Source organism: Trachemys scripta, chromosome 1 (genome assembly GCF_013100865.1).
Source record: "Trachemys scripta elegans isolate TJP31775 chromosome 1, CAS_Tse_1.0, whole genome shotgun sequence".
Taxonomy (NCBI): domain Eukaryota; kingdom Metazoa; phylum Chordata; order Testudines; family Emydidae; genus Trachemys; species Trachemys scripta.
This window is the reverse complement of record NC_048298.1, coordinates 178216772-178231187: the sequence shown is the minus strand read 5'-3', so window position 1 is coordinate 178231187 and position 14416 is coordinate 178216772.

Here is a 14416-nt window from a genome sequence, read left to right as displayed (position 1 = left end):
TTTCCCACAATTGTGAAATTTCAGTCGATAAAAAAGAAAAAAATGATTAAAAATAAACACCAATATTATGCATCAACTTATTAAAAAAAACATAAAAATTGAATTCTGCCAAGCCTATCAATAGAGACGGCTTCTCACTGGAATGGAACACATTCTGTGCCTTTTCAAAATCTAACATAGCAGCCATGCTCTTCCTGCATTCCAGGAGGCATTATGCATGCCTGTACTACAATGCCTCCAGGAGATCCAGAACTTATAGAGACACTCAAGACTATCTTAGGCATAGGGAAAATGACAATTTTTGAAAGTAATCTGCCTTTTCCCCATGGCATTTATTTACCACTAAGTACTTTATCAGCATTTTACAAACATCAAATACAAAATAAAGTTGGAATGTACTTACTATATTTCCCCTGCAGCATATATCTAGCCTTTATTGAAATAATGTATCCATTACTCTTGGAGATTGAACTTTCAGTGGCAAGTTAAAGCATTGATAGGTTAAATAGTAACTATAGCTTTTGTGTTGCAACACCATCCCTCATCTAATCCATTTCTACTTTTCACAAAATTACGTTTACCTGTCAACATTTTTAAATTATCTGCTTTATGCAGGAAATGTTTATCACCACATGGGCCCCTGAGAAATAAAAGCCACCACATTTTCTCTGTTACCTATTACTATAATTCCAAATTAAGGTGATATCAATAACAGTTACATCCCAAAGCACAAATTGCTGCATTTGATAAAAAATAAATTATGCAATTTCCTCTGTGATGTCTCCCATTTCCTCTTCCTTTCCAGGGATGTCTGAATTATTTATGTTACCTTGTTTCTTTTGCAAATGTTTAAAATCTCAGTACAACCTAGTGCTCGCAACTGTCTGCCATAAATATAGGACGAAATGTCGTACTAAGCTAATTATACCTTCTGCTACCTATACACCATTTCCTGAATCTGTCCTTTTTGAGACTGTACAAACACAGTGTTGTTGCTTAGCCCTGATTGCAACAGAAAATAAGTCACCGTAATCAGTGAAATATTAATCAGTTCAAAGGATTCAAATATGCTTCAGCAGAGGCAGCGCCATTCTCAGCAGAGGGAGTAACTACATTGGAAGAATGATGTTGCCTAGAAACCTACAAAGAGGTGTCTCTTACATCACTTTCAAGAACTCCCACCATTACAGCCATCTCAGTGCCTGGGGTATGGGACATCACTGCTCTGTCTTTTAGGGCCCTTTCTAGGGCTGTTACTTTGAATTCCCTGGGATTGCAATAGTTGCCCCTTGGAGATTTTGTGGTGGATTGGATAAATTCTGGTATGTTTAGTAAGTGTGTAGGGATTTTAATTGTTTTTATAAGGTTTTTCATGTGATGCTTTCTTCCTTAAAAGAAATGTACTCTGCTGAAAGAGAGCTGTGTGGTGACTTATAAGTCCTGGCACACATTGTTCATAGATCTCAGACAGAAAGCAACACACAAGTATTGGTCTTTAGGCAGACTGGCTTGTTAGGGATATCACACTGTATTGGAGAAGACTATTCAGCCTTGCAATCCCCAGTCAGAAGTCAGTAGGACTTGGATCCCTGCCCAGAGACAGGTGATGGCTGAAGGCCTGAGATCTGACTTGGCACTCCTGGAGTGGACCATAAAGAGGGGATATAGGTGCGGTTACTCTGTAACTGTGAAAGGGATATCCACATAGAAGTTGAAAGGATAGGGCTAAGGGTGAGAGTTTGTGAAGAGAAGGCCAGCCAGGAGTCAAAATTAAATGAGAAAGAGGAAGGTGATCAGTCAGGAAGGAGGGTTGCGGGGAGCTGATGTTTACATAAGAGAAGAAGCAAAGGGAATGTTGCTGGAAGAAGATGAAGAAGAGCAAGAAAAAAAGTGAAGGGCTAAAGTCAGACACCTCATCACATTCCTGAGGGTTAACATTTGATGGGAAATGCATAACAAAGAGTGACTTTTGTAAGAGAGTGGCTGTACAGGCAGATTCAGAGGTGGGGACCCAGGTCTCATTGAGTGCCCGGATATGCTGTGAGTGAGAAGTGAAGAAGTTTTGAAGGGTAGTGATCTTCTCTGAGATGGGGTGGGCATTCCAGAGGGAACAGAAGAAAGAAAAGAAGGGAAGAGAAAGGATGGGGATGGGGGTAAGGCTTAAAAGGTAGAGATGGTGACAGAGATGGATGAAGGGGGTGGTAAGAGTGGTGATGGAGAAAGGGAGGGCCAGGGGTGTGGGAGATGTTACAATAGGAACATGTGGCAATACGGTGTAGGGTAAGGGGAGAGAGGATGAAAAAGATAGAAGAAATGAAAAGTGGAATGTAGAATGGAAGGGGAAATTAAGATATAGGGAGGGATGAGGTAGATGGTGGAAGGAAGAGGAAGATAAGAGTTAGGCAACAGAAGTCTGAGGAGCATGGAGGCTAGTCAGAGATCCGAATGAGTAGTAAATCAATTAAATATGAAACAAATGACGGAGTTACTTAAATATGCATAAGATCAAATCTAACAGCTGGCAAGATCAGTCAGTGAGTCACAAATGAGGTGGTTATAGTTTCAGTCGGTCAGCTGAGCTGGAAGTTAATTTATGACGAAAAAAGAAACAGTGATTATTTCAGAGGATGTAGAAGACACAGCTAGAGACCAAAACACCATCCCCAGGGATGGGAAGGTGGGCTCCTGGCCCGACTAGGCACACCCTGTGGTGCGCTTGGAATTTTAAGAGAGAAAGGGTGGAGGACCATGGTAACATGACATACAGCAACAAGACCACAGAGTGAAGCTCTAGTGAATGCAGTGGGAAGATATAAACCCTTGGTTCCATAAAGCAGATTTTTGGTTCCATAAAGCAGAGTATGGATCAGTAAACTGGTGATAGCATTTTAATGAGGAAGGGTGTTGAGGCAGACTTAGTTCAAAAATGTTTAAGTGCTTTAGACTCTCAGATGAATGGTGCTATTATATATAATTCTCTCCTTTTTTTTTACAGGCAGGCGGGCAGGCTTCTGGGGCCTATCACTATAGTCTCTGTGCAACATGCACATTAATTATTGAGTTATATAATTATTAATTATTAGCAACGGACAAAGGATTTATGTATGAAGGTTTACTCTCCAACAATAGTAGGTACAGCCTAGAGGGGAAAAGCAAGGGTGTTAATGAAGTTCCTGAGGGAGACACAATACAAGATTACTAATCCACTTGCCCTTTTCGCACTCTCTCTCTCTGTCCTAGCTTTAGGAAATCTCAGATGAGAAAAATAATGCATGCTGTGAGATGAGTAATTTAGCCATGTGTCATGTTTTCCACTTTGATTTGATTGACTCTGATCTCTCAAACAAACACCAGAATCACTGAGTGAGTAAAGCATGCTTAGCCCATGAACATAAACCATGTAGTAACTAGCTCACTTCACCTGCCCTGTGTTGTCCACCAAACCTCATAAGGATGGCCACTGAGTTGCAATACAATCTATCTCTGCAGCAGGTCACAATGAGCTACCAACGAGGTGGAATATAACTCTTGCTAGATTTGAATGATTCTATGTGAAATAATTAATCAGAACGGTGATAGGAGTCAAGGGGACACTCAATGTCTGACACCTGTTCAGATGAGTCTTATGTTTAGAGTGTTTATATCCAGAGACCTTTCGAGGAGGTTAACAGAAGTAGCAAGAAGCAATTATGTTAATTTCAGCTGCAGGTGGTTGAGAAGTGTTGCTAGTCAGGTAAAAAGGGAAACATTTATTTATAACTTCTTTGTGAAAACTGCTTCCCCCGTCCCCTACCACTAGTGCAAATACAAAGGCTTGCACCAAGTAGGACAGTCAATTTCCACTGTCATAAGATTGCTCTAGACTTGAAAAAGTGGTTGAGGTTAGCTCAGGGTTAGTTATCACATTTCAGCTAACCCCAACGTTTATGTTGATAATGCAGCGTCTCAAGCCCAACAAGGGATAAGTGCCATGATTTCAAAAATTACTAGGAATTCTGCTGTCCTAGATTGTGGCTGCCCAAGTTGAAATGCCTTAAAAAAAGCAGCAGCCTGATTTTTGGAGGACAGGTACTCAGCCCATTAAGGTGTCACCCCCAAATTGCAGCATCTAAAGTCACAGATTACTTTTGAAAATCTTGGTCAAGATTTTAATAAAACCCTTGTTCACTGGCACAACATAAGCTAGGGTTTCATGTCAAGTTTTCACTGCTGATTCCCATTATAACAACCACCATTCAAAATCTTTTAAACCTTTTATTAAAAGACATACAAAAAAGAAGGAAAAAATAGTTAAAGCATTAGGAGCTTAAAATAAGGCTTTTATGTTAACATTATTCCTCATATGTTTTAGCTGTGTATAGTCTTTTATAGGGAATCCCGTTTAACTGTTCAATTTCTAGAATTTTTCAGCTCATTATGCCAACCCATGACATTACCAGGATCCTTGCAGATTCCTTGTTACTGTTCTTTTAACTTAAATAGTTAAGAGAGCTGTGTGATATTTGGCCACGCAACCCGCATTTTGTGGCTAAAAATCAATGCAGCTCTTTGGGATGCATAAGCAAGGAGATGCCTTTGTATAAATCAATGGCATGCCCTCTTCTGGAATACTGTATTTTGTTATGGTTATCCTATCTTATAAAATTATATAACAGAAAAAGGTGGATCAGAGACTGATTTAAAATGACTAGAGGCATTCCATAATATCCATATGAAGAGAGATTGAAAAGTTGAGACTTAATTTTGAGCAGATGCATTGGAAAGAATATGATAAAGGTATACAAAATAAGGAATGGTACAGTGAAGTTAGGATAAATAGAAGTACACTTTCTCGTACAATAGTGAAATTGTATGAAAAAAATATTAGAGGAAAAAAATGTTTAAAACATACACTCAAGTCATGCAAGAGTGCTTGTATATGCAGCTACTCAGGAAATTGATCAAAACAATAACCATGCGATTTTAATCTATCAGAGTTGAGAAACCCTAATCATGATCAATCCATATATTACAAATAATATTAAAATAGATTTGAATAACATATAATGCTAAGGAATTCATGATCTGTTTGTTGATATTGGTTGAGAAGAAAAAAAGGCTACACTTGTCAAATACATTTTTTATTTATTTGTTCAATTCTACGTTTTTCAGCATTAAAGGTGTATCTTGAATTACAGTATTTATTAAAGTGCTGCCTAAAAATAAATTAAACAAAAAATAGCCACTATCTCCCAAATGGAAAAATCAATAGTTTTCCACATATCTTCCCAAGGATGTTGCATATTGTATGATTTTCTACCAATTTTGCCTAAGTCACCAGCTACAATCCTCAGCTGGTAAATAGGACAGCCACAAAGAACCAAGTCTTAAAGGATAAATAAAAGGCTGACACGGAAGTCAGAGGCTCGAAAGGATAGCTTATCAGGGCCCTCCAAACTAGCAAAAGGTCCCATGCTTCCAAGTGTAGTGCTGGACTCCTTGTTCCTCTTTGGTTGTTTAAATATACAAACATGATTGCGTTGTATTATCTGATTGAAACAAGACATGCCTTACAGTAGTCTAGAACCTTCTCAGAGCTAGCTTGACTGCTCTCAACTCTAGGTGGTTTATGCAGTGAGCCTTCTTCTCCTTGCTCCAGAGTCCCTGGGCTTTTTGGGGGTCCAAGTAAACTCCCCAGTCCTCCAGGCTAGAGTTGGTTGTGGGGGATCTGGAAGACAGATGGGTATGTAGCCTCTACATCTACTGAAGTCACAAGTTCCCATGGGACAGGAATGACACCACAGAGGCCAGGGACGCCATCTGAAACTTTATTTTCTTCATCCATTTGTTGAGCCTTTTGGGATTGAGAATGGCTCTGATTCCCCCCTTCCATTGTGCTTCTGTACAATGAGGAAGATAGGTTCTCTAAGTTCTACTCTTTCTACTGAGGGAACACTCTCTATCATACCCATACCCAGAATGAGAGATATTTTCATTTTTGGATCAGATTATGTTTTATGCAGTCATTGGAGATGGATAACTAGATGAAAAATGGATGGGGTGGAGCCCTCAGCTCTAGGGAGTATCCGTGGCTCACTGTTTCCCTGAACCACTTGTCTGTAGTTGATGAAACCATTTCTTTAGGACATGGGAAAACCTATCCCTTATCTTCAGCTCTGGACGGAGGCCTATCCAATCTTTTACATAAAGTGGATTCGGGTGTGGGGGAGGCAGGGAGGGAAGGAGAACATTGGGCTGGGAACTTCATTGCATCCATTGAGGCATCAGCTACAAATGCTGTTGGCTAGGTAGACCCTCTTCAAAGTGGAGCCAAAATCAGGGTTATATCTTTCCCTAAGGACTTGGAGATTCTTCAGTAGGAAAGAGATGCCCCTGCAAAGCATAGCAAAGGAAGCTGCCAGGACACTCTGAGGGTGACAGAGGAGGCTTCAAATCCCTCTCTGAGAGCATCCTCCATCTTTCTATCCATAGGTTCCTCAGGATCGAACTCTCCTTCTGAGGAAATAACCGTATCTCTGGTGAGGGACGCTATAGTGGCACCAACCTATGGTAGCTCAGCAATAGAGCCTTTTGGTTCTTGAATGTTACAGAGCCTGAGGTCGCTCTGGTTAATATGCTTAGCTTTATCAGGCTTGTTCTATTCATCCCTAATCACACCCTCAATGGAGGAGTGAAGGTGTATTGCAGCCCCAGGGGAGGCTTTTGAGGGAAGAAATTTACTTTGAGGTTTGCTCACAGGAGCCTGCTCAGGTTACAGAGGTAGACAGATCACCTTCCTGTGTGGAGGAGGGAAAGGAAGAGTCATATCTCTTGGATTTTTTTGTGATCCTTCCTCCCCCCACCCCCTGCCTCTTTTTAGCCTTTTTAGCTTTCTTAACCTTTTTAATACAGTTTGCGAGTATGGAAGCTTTGCTGAAACTTAGGCAAGGCCTTTTGTGGCTTGCTTTCCTTAGGGCCTGTAGCCCTCTCTAGAGGTCAGTCGCAGAATCCTGCCCCATTGGCTTCCATTCCCCCCTCTGAGGCGGGGGGAACTCATCACAGCCCTCTTGGTTGGTTTGGGAGGGGCGGGGAGGATGCACAGAAGCCCTGCCTCTTTCTCCAGGATGCTGAGGACACACTTTAAGATGGGGAGGGGGAACTAGTAGCCTCACAAGCCTCACCTCTTTGCTCTGCAGGGATCCCCTAGTATTTACCCCCAAATCAAGTGATCAGAGTCCTCCTCACTTTTGGAGCCTTTCCATGCTCTGTACTGGGGTTTCTCATCCATTTTCCCCCGTTGGAGTCACAGTTGCCTTGGTGAGCTGGGGATCCTACATGCCTGTTTCACTCATGGCCCCAGGATCTAATGGAGTTAGGGATGGAAGGCTGGGTGCAGGCTGGGCACAACTTGCTGTCTGCCAAGCTTGGAAAGGCTGCCTCACATATACAGCACCACTTGGATTTGAGTCTGTGCTTTCTTGGCTGCTCTTCCATGCCAGTATGGGACAGAGAAATTGGCAGGGAGACACTGAAATGGAGCTCAGGGAGGGTTAAACCCACAAGAGATTAACTGACCCAAAGAGGGGGAGGAACGCCTAGGATGGAGAATACCGTTCCCACTGCCCAAAAAAATTAGGCAGAAAAATTAAAATAGGAGTGATGGCAGGAGCAAAAGAAACCATCACTTTCTGCTATGGCAGAAAATTTGGCACCAGATGGGTGTGTGGTCAGACCATGTGAAGCCAAGCAATGATCTGCCTCCCTAATTGGCAGAGAGAGGAGACCAGCTCAGATGTCCAGAACTGTGGGAGACACTGGGCTGCAGAAAGGACATACAGTACATAAAATGTATCACATTTAATTTGATAATGCAAAACCAAAGCTACTCCATTGATCAATACTGATGAATATCAGTGATAATTAGAGCTCTGTGAAGTGACAAGTTACCATTTTTCAGTTCAAGGCTTGGCAAACTGGGTATAAGGTGAACTTTTTGCTGTTGTTGCCAGTGACCAGAGTACTGAGCAGAAAAGTAATGACTTGATGTGCAATGGGCAAATAATGAATTTGCCTTCTTCATTGCTTTCACAATTTTTTTCTCCCTTATAATGGTAAACAGAGCATTGTGTGGGGGAAGTGATAGGCCGTTGTATTTTTGGAGGTGGGGGGAGTTATTTTTATTTATACCTAAAAGCCCCAGTCATAGAAAGACTTCACAAACAGAACAAAAAAGAGGGTTCCTGCCCCAATGGGTTTGCAATCTAAGTATAAGACAAGAGACAACAGGCAGATACAGACAGACAAATGGGGAGTTCAAGGTTCTTTTGTATTTAGCAAAATGCATATGGAGAGGTAGAAAATATTTCACTGTTTTTATTAATCTCACAAACTTGAAAATTTCCCACAGATTCACCAATATGCATCTCTAATTCGTCTGGTGGAAACATGGTCTTACGATTAATGCTCCGCACTATAACACAGTATATGCAAATCATCTTCATTATTCTGTCACCCACTTCCTGGGTGAACTTGGCTAAATCACTCATTAATCTGTCTGTGTGGATTGACACATAAAACCAGTGCTAAATTTCACCTTGTGTGCCTCATTTCTCCATCTGTTAAATTAATATTACTTCTCCCCTTCACAGGCGAGTTTTGAATATAAATGTGTTAATATCTGGGAGGGTCTGAGACAGGATGGTGATGAATGCCATAGGAAAGCCAATACACTGTAGATCAGTGGTTCTCAAACTTGGGCTGCCGCTTGTTCAGGGAAAGCCCCTGGCGGGCCGGGCCGGTTTGTTTACCTGCTGCGTCCGCAGGTTCAGCTGATCGCAGCTCCCACTGGCCGCGGTTCACCGTTCCAGGCCAATGAGGGCTGCGGGAAGGGCAGCCAGCACATCCCTCGGCCCACACTGCTTCCCCCAGCCCCTATTGACCTGGAGCGGCGAACCGCGGCCAGGGGGAGCACTGATTGACCAAACCTGCGACGCGGCAGGTAAACAAACCAGCCTGGCCCACCAGGGGCTTTCCCTGAACAAGCGACGGCCCAAGTTTGAGAACCACTGCTGTAGGGAACAAGGTTGTTTTAACAAAATCACTGAAAAGGTTGGCTGTCAAAAAACAACTATTTATAATGCCTGTTTAGGTCATAAAGGATCAACAACATGCTTTGTGCTGGAGAAAACACATCTAATCAAATGTTTATTTCCTCTACCTTTTCAGGATATTAAAAAAACTCCTCAACTTTCTCTACCTCAGTGTAGCATTATAAATAGTAACAGTGTTTAAGAAAAAAAAATGGCCAGTAGAATTGGCCATGCAAAGACTGACCCATCCTTTCCCCTCCCTAGGCTTCAGAGCACAAACCACACTTCAAAGCACTATTAACACAGCTATTTAGAGTGGTAGTGTGAGACCCACTAACCCAACTCTAATGACCAAGGCTGGGAGACTTGCTTGTGAAAGCACCAAAATGCTGTGTTGACCTATCCTTTGCAAACAAATTCCCAACCAGCTCTAATGACCAGAAACCTATCAGCCAGGAACTTACAACCCAAGACTCCAATCCTGCAACTACTTATTCATGTAAGTAATTTTATTTTCATGAATTAGGTAACTTGTGTGCATAAGTGTTCACAGAATTGAGCTCTGTTTCAGAAAAAATACTAGGACCTGATCTTACACAATTAAACTAAATGGGAGCTTTCCCACTGACTTTAGTGGGTGCAGGATAAGACCCCAATTAAAGAGCTGAAGAATGGGGTAAGATGAGATAACACATATTCATGGTTCAAAAATTTTGTTTCCTCATTCCAAACTATTTTTTTCATAAGGAAACTGAAGTGTTTATGGGTATTTTCTTACTTCAAAGGATAGACTGTTTAATTTTAAGCCTTGGGTTTTCAGAAATGCCCAGCATGGGCCTAACTCAACTTACATTAAAGTCAATGGTGCAGTTTCCAGTGACTTCACTGGGAACAAAGTTTGACCAATGACGAAGGTTTTTGAAAATTCCATCCCAAATTCATCTTGCATCTTCAGCTACTTTCATGCTGCTTTTGTAAGATTAAGTGCCTCCTTCACATTAAATTACTAAATTTGAACATTCAATATTCCTGTTATATGATAAATTCCTACATAGCACTGATTTATATTTATATTTCTTATTTTCTTTCTTGTTGTCATCTATCCAGCACACATTATTTTCTTTTGCAGGAATCTTACTTTTAACTGCTGACACTGGTATAGCCTACCCAAAAGAATATATGCCATATTTAAAATTAACGAACTGTTACTTTGATAACAGCTATGCCTTAACACTTGATGGTTGCACAGCTGTTTACTCCCCCCCCCCCCTTCTGAAAGTTACTGTTTTGCAAAGTCTGCTGAATAAATAAGTGAGAATTTAGTGTTTTGCTAGTGGGGAAGTCTCAGTTCCCAGATTATCTTAAACAATAATTACAGAAAATAGGAAAGGTTGACTATCATACTCCCATGGAAGTCAATACTGCAGGATCAAGCGCTAAGTTGCTTAGAACTATGTGTTTGCCAGTGCTAGGCTGTCCCTTACAATATAATTTCTAGTACTCTTTAAAAGCACATCCTATTATTCCTAATAGTTCCATTCCCTCCCCCAACTCTTCCTACTCATTCTTGATAGTTATTAATGACCTTCAAATATTTATAGACAAATATCAGAGCCTTCCTGAATTATCAGTTACTTAAATTGGACCTATTTCTTTTAGTCTTTTCATCATAACTCAGTCCTCCAGTCATCAAAGGACTATTTGATGCCCTTTCCTGTACTCCCTCCATCTTCTCTACATCTTTCTGGTAATGTGGTACTCATGAAATAAACACTGTATTCCAGGAGTAGTCTTGCCAGAATCACAAAAGGTGAAATTCTCTTCTGTTCAGAGGGCCAGTACAACACTGGTTTCTCTCTTTAGCACTTAAGTCCTATTGTGAGAACAAAAGAATGTACTTGTGATTAAGCAAATCCAAATAGATTTTGCACCAAGACAGTTTTACTCTGTCAGAATCTCCAACTGTAACAAAAGATAAAAAATCCCTTGACAAGGAAATAATAAATAAAGTTGTTCCTTAAGAAACAGAAGTTGTCAATAGTTTACTGCTTAGAGAGGAATATCTCTACTGAATGGATTTGCTTCCACCGAGACAAAGGATACAATAGCACTCAACCAATCACTGCACACAAGGCCATCTTACAAATCATGCCCTCTGTGCTCAAAGATTTAAAAGGTCATTTTAGATAATCACACAACTCTGAGAGTCCACATTTTCTTGGCTTTGTGTACAGTTATTATTTATTGTTTGCATTAGAATAGCAGAGGAGAATTTGGCCCTGCATGATTACTTATGGTCATTCAATAAGGCTACGGCTGAGTCAGGAATTGAGACTCAGCTCTTCTGAGTCCCAGAGCAGCATATTATTTATTACTCATTTTGCAGTGCTGCCTAACTGACCCAACCAAGGCTGGGACCCCATTGTGCAAGTTGCTGTACAAACATGAGAGACAAGCTCTGGCCCATAAAAGCTTACAATATAAACAGACAAGACAGACAGCATGTGAAAGGAAGAAAAGGCACAAAGAGGTGAGGGGATTTTCCCAAGACCATACAGCAAATCAGTGGCAGAGTTCAGAATAGCACCAGAGGCTCCTGACTCCCTGTCAATTGCCCTGTCCATTAGACTTCACTGCCTGCAGGGGACAGAACTCCGGTCCGATATTGGACAGACATACACACAGAATACATTTTCTTATGTATTCTGCTATGGTGGCCTATGAAAATCTCCAGCAAGGAGAAAGAGATGTCAACCTAGTAAATTTAATATCAGGGCAGGGGGAGGGAAATCAGTAAAACTGTCTGTGAAACTTGTTCAACATATTTTCAGTTCTTTTTTCTTAAATGCTCTCCCCATCAATCTGCTCAGGGGTAAGGAACAATATTTAATTCATAGCTTGTGGGTGGAAATGGAGCAGGTGTTACTTCATGTGCAAATCTCTGTTGCCTACCAGTATGTGATCAGACGAGAACAGATCAAGTTTAATATCATCTAATACTCTCGTATCTGAACTCATTTTTACATATTTTTGAAGTGTTTGTTCTAAGCTTTGATGTCAACATAATAGCTGCATGTTCTCCCAAGTTGCAACTTTTAAATCACACAGAGACGTTCCTAATCTGTGTGATATTGGAGAAAATTGCTCTCTAAAGCTTTGGCCTTGACAAAGCTAAATACTACTGAAAAAATAAAAACATTCCATGGAAAACATTCCATCCAATCATCCTCTGTTTTAGTTAAAATTCAGTGCAGAAGCAGAGCTATCCCAGGCAAAGGAGTGGATCTAGTGCTCAGGAGTACCTGATGCCGAGAGCACCAGGCTTACAAGACTGGAACCCCTTCATTGCAGCTGCATTTTCCTCCCTTCCCCCACCAGCATCTGAGGACATTATCTTTAGGAGACTGAAGTAACACCTACAAGGAGACTTTCAGCTACTCACACCACCCTCTAGAATACAAAACAGAGCAAAAATAATCCTGATTACCCAGTATTGGGTAAATAGGTAACTAGGCAAAGGTAAGTCCAGATAGCCACTTTGTGCCAGAAAGCTCTTAAGACTGCACTTATGCACATTCTTCCCGCAATTAAAACATATAAATTAAATTTAAAAACCTATTTTACCTCAGTTTATAATACTCAGGATCAAACCTATGTCTATTTTTCTCAGTACTTGTATGTATCCTCACGACACCACTGTAAGACATGGATCTACTATTATCCCTTTTACAGATGGAGAACTGAGGCACAGAGAAAGTAAGTGACTACACCAAGGTCACACATAAAGTCTTTGGCAGAATAGGGAATTGAGCCAAGATCAAGTTTCCTGAAGCTAAACACAGACAAGACATAAGTGAGGACAATGGAAGCAAATAAACACTGGGGAAAACCCCTCATTATACTTCCTGCTACCTTCCTGAAATTCCTCTGCCCCCAGATTCACTCCCAATGTCCCCATTGCCCTTCACAGCATTTTTTACCTTCTCTCCCTATCCTCCCCTACATTCACTTGCTCCTCACAGTGTCACATTGTCTCCTAATAGCACAAAGGAGTTAGTGCACTCATCCCCCCTGACAATAATGGGCTATGATGGCCATTTTGAAAAAGAGCAATGCTTGATGAATTCCTCTACAGGGAAAGAGTTTTATGTTTCAACCTGTAGTATACGCCAGGTTGAAGCATCACCATGGGCAGCTATCCATCACTGTATCCTATGCTCCCACTGAGGAAGCTATAGATACCAATAAAGATGAATTCTATTAGCAGCTAGCAGCAGCAATGCAATCTGTTCTGCCACACAATTAATTTATTATACTCAGAGATATGAATGCAGCACTAAATTGTCCCAAAACTGGCTTAAAAACTATTCTCAGGCCCCATTTTATTCTGGAACAATAAATGGCAACTCTGAAGACATTACTCTCCCTTTGTGCTTCTCACAACATTACCATCACTGGCAGTTGATTCAGGCACGTTAGAAACCTATTGGGAAACCTGGATATCCAAGGATGACCAGATCAGGAAGGAGATGGACTGTATATTGGTCCAGAATCATAATATAGCAAGCTCATACATGGTCTATAGAGGTGTAAATGCTGGTAAATACCGAGCATAGTTTCCTTACTACTAAAGTGTCAATTGCTCTGATTTCAACACAAGAATTCACCTATTATGGTACATAAGGAACAACACACCTGTGAAAATTCAGTACTTGGTAACAAGTACTCTGTCACAGTGAAAAACACATTTGAAGCACTTGGTACCTTCCTGGATCACGTAGAATTAGCTGGGATAGCAAATGCACAAGCATCCAAGAAGCTGTAGATGCCACCCCAGAAGCAAAATGCTACAAGTGTCACCGTTGGCTATCCAAAGAGACATTTCATATTTGAAAAACAAGTCTGAGGATAGACAATGCCATGATGATGATGAATGTAAATGTTTACAAGGTATTTTTCAAGTGAGAACAAAAGTAGATAGTGAAGCTTCTTTTGAGAACATGACAAAAGAGGCAGAAGAGGCAATAAGATCTAATAAATTACTAACAGCATTCAAAGCTATTTACTCACTTTACAGTCAAACGTGGACTTTGCACAATATCTAGGCCAGGGGTCGGCAACATTCGGCATGCAGCTCGCCAGGGTAAGCACTCTAGCGGTCCGGGCCAGTTTATTTACCTGCTGACGCGGCAGGTTCGACCGATCGCGGCCCCCACTGGCCGTGGTTTGCCGTCCCGGGCCAACGGGGGTGGCAGGAAGCGGCGCGGGCCGAGGGATGTGCTGGCTGCAGCTTCCCGCCTCCCCATTGGCCTGGGACGGCAAACCGCGTCGAGTGGGGGCCGTGATCG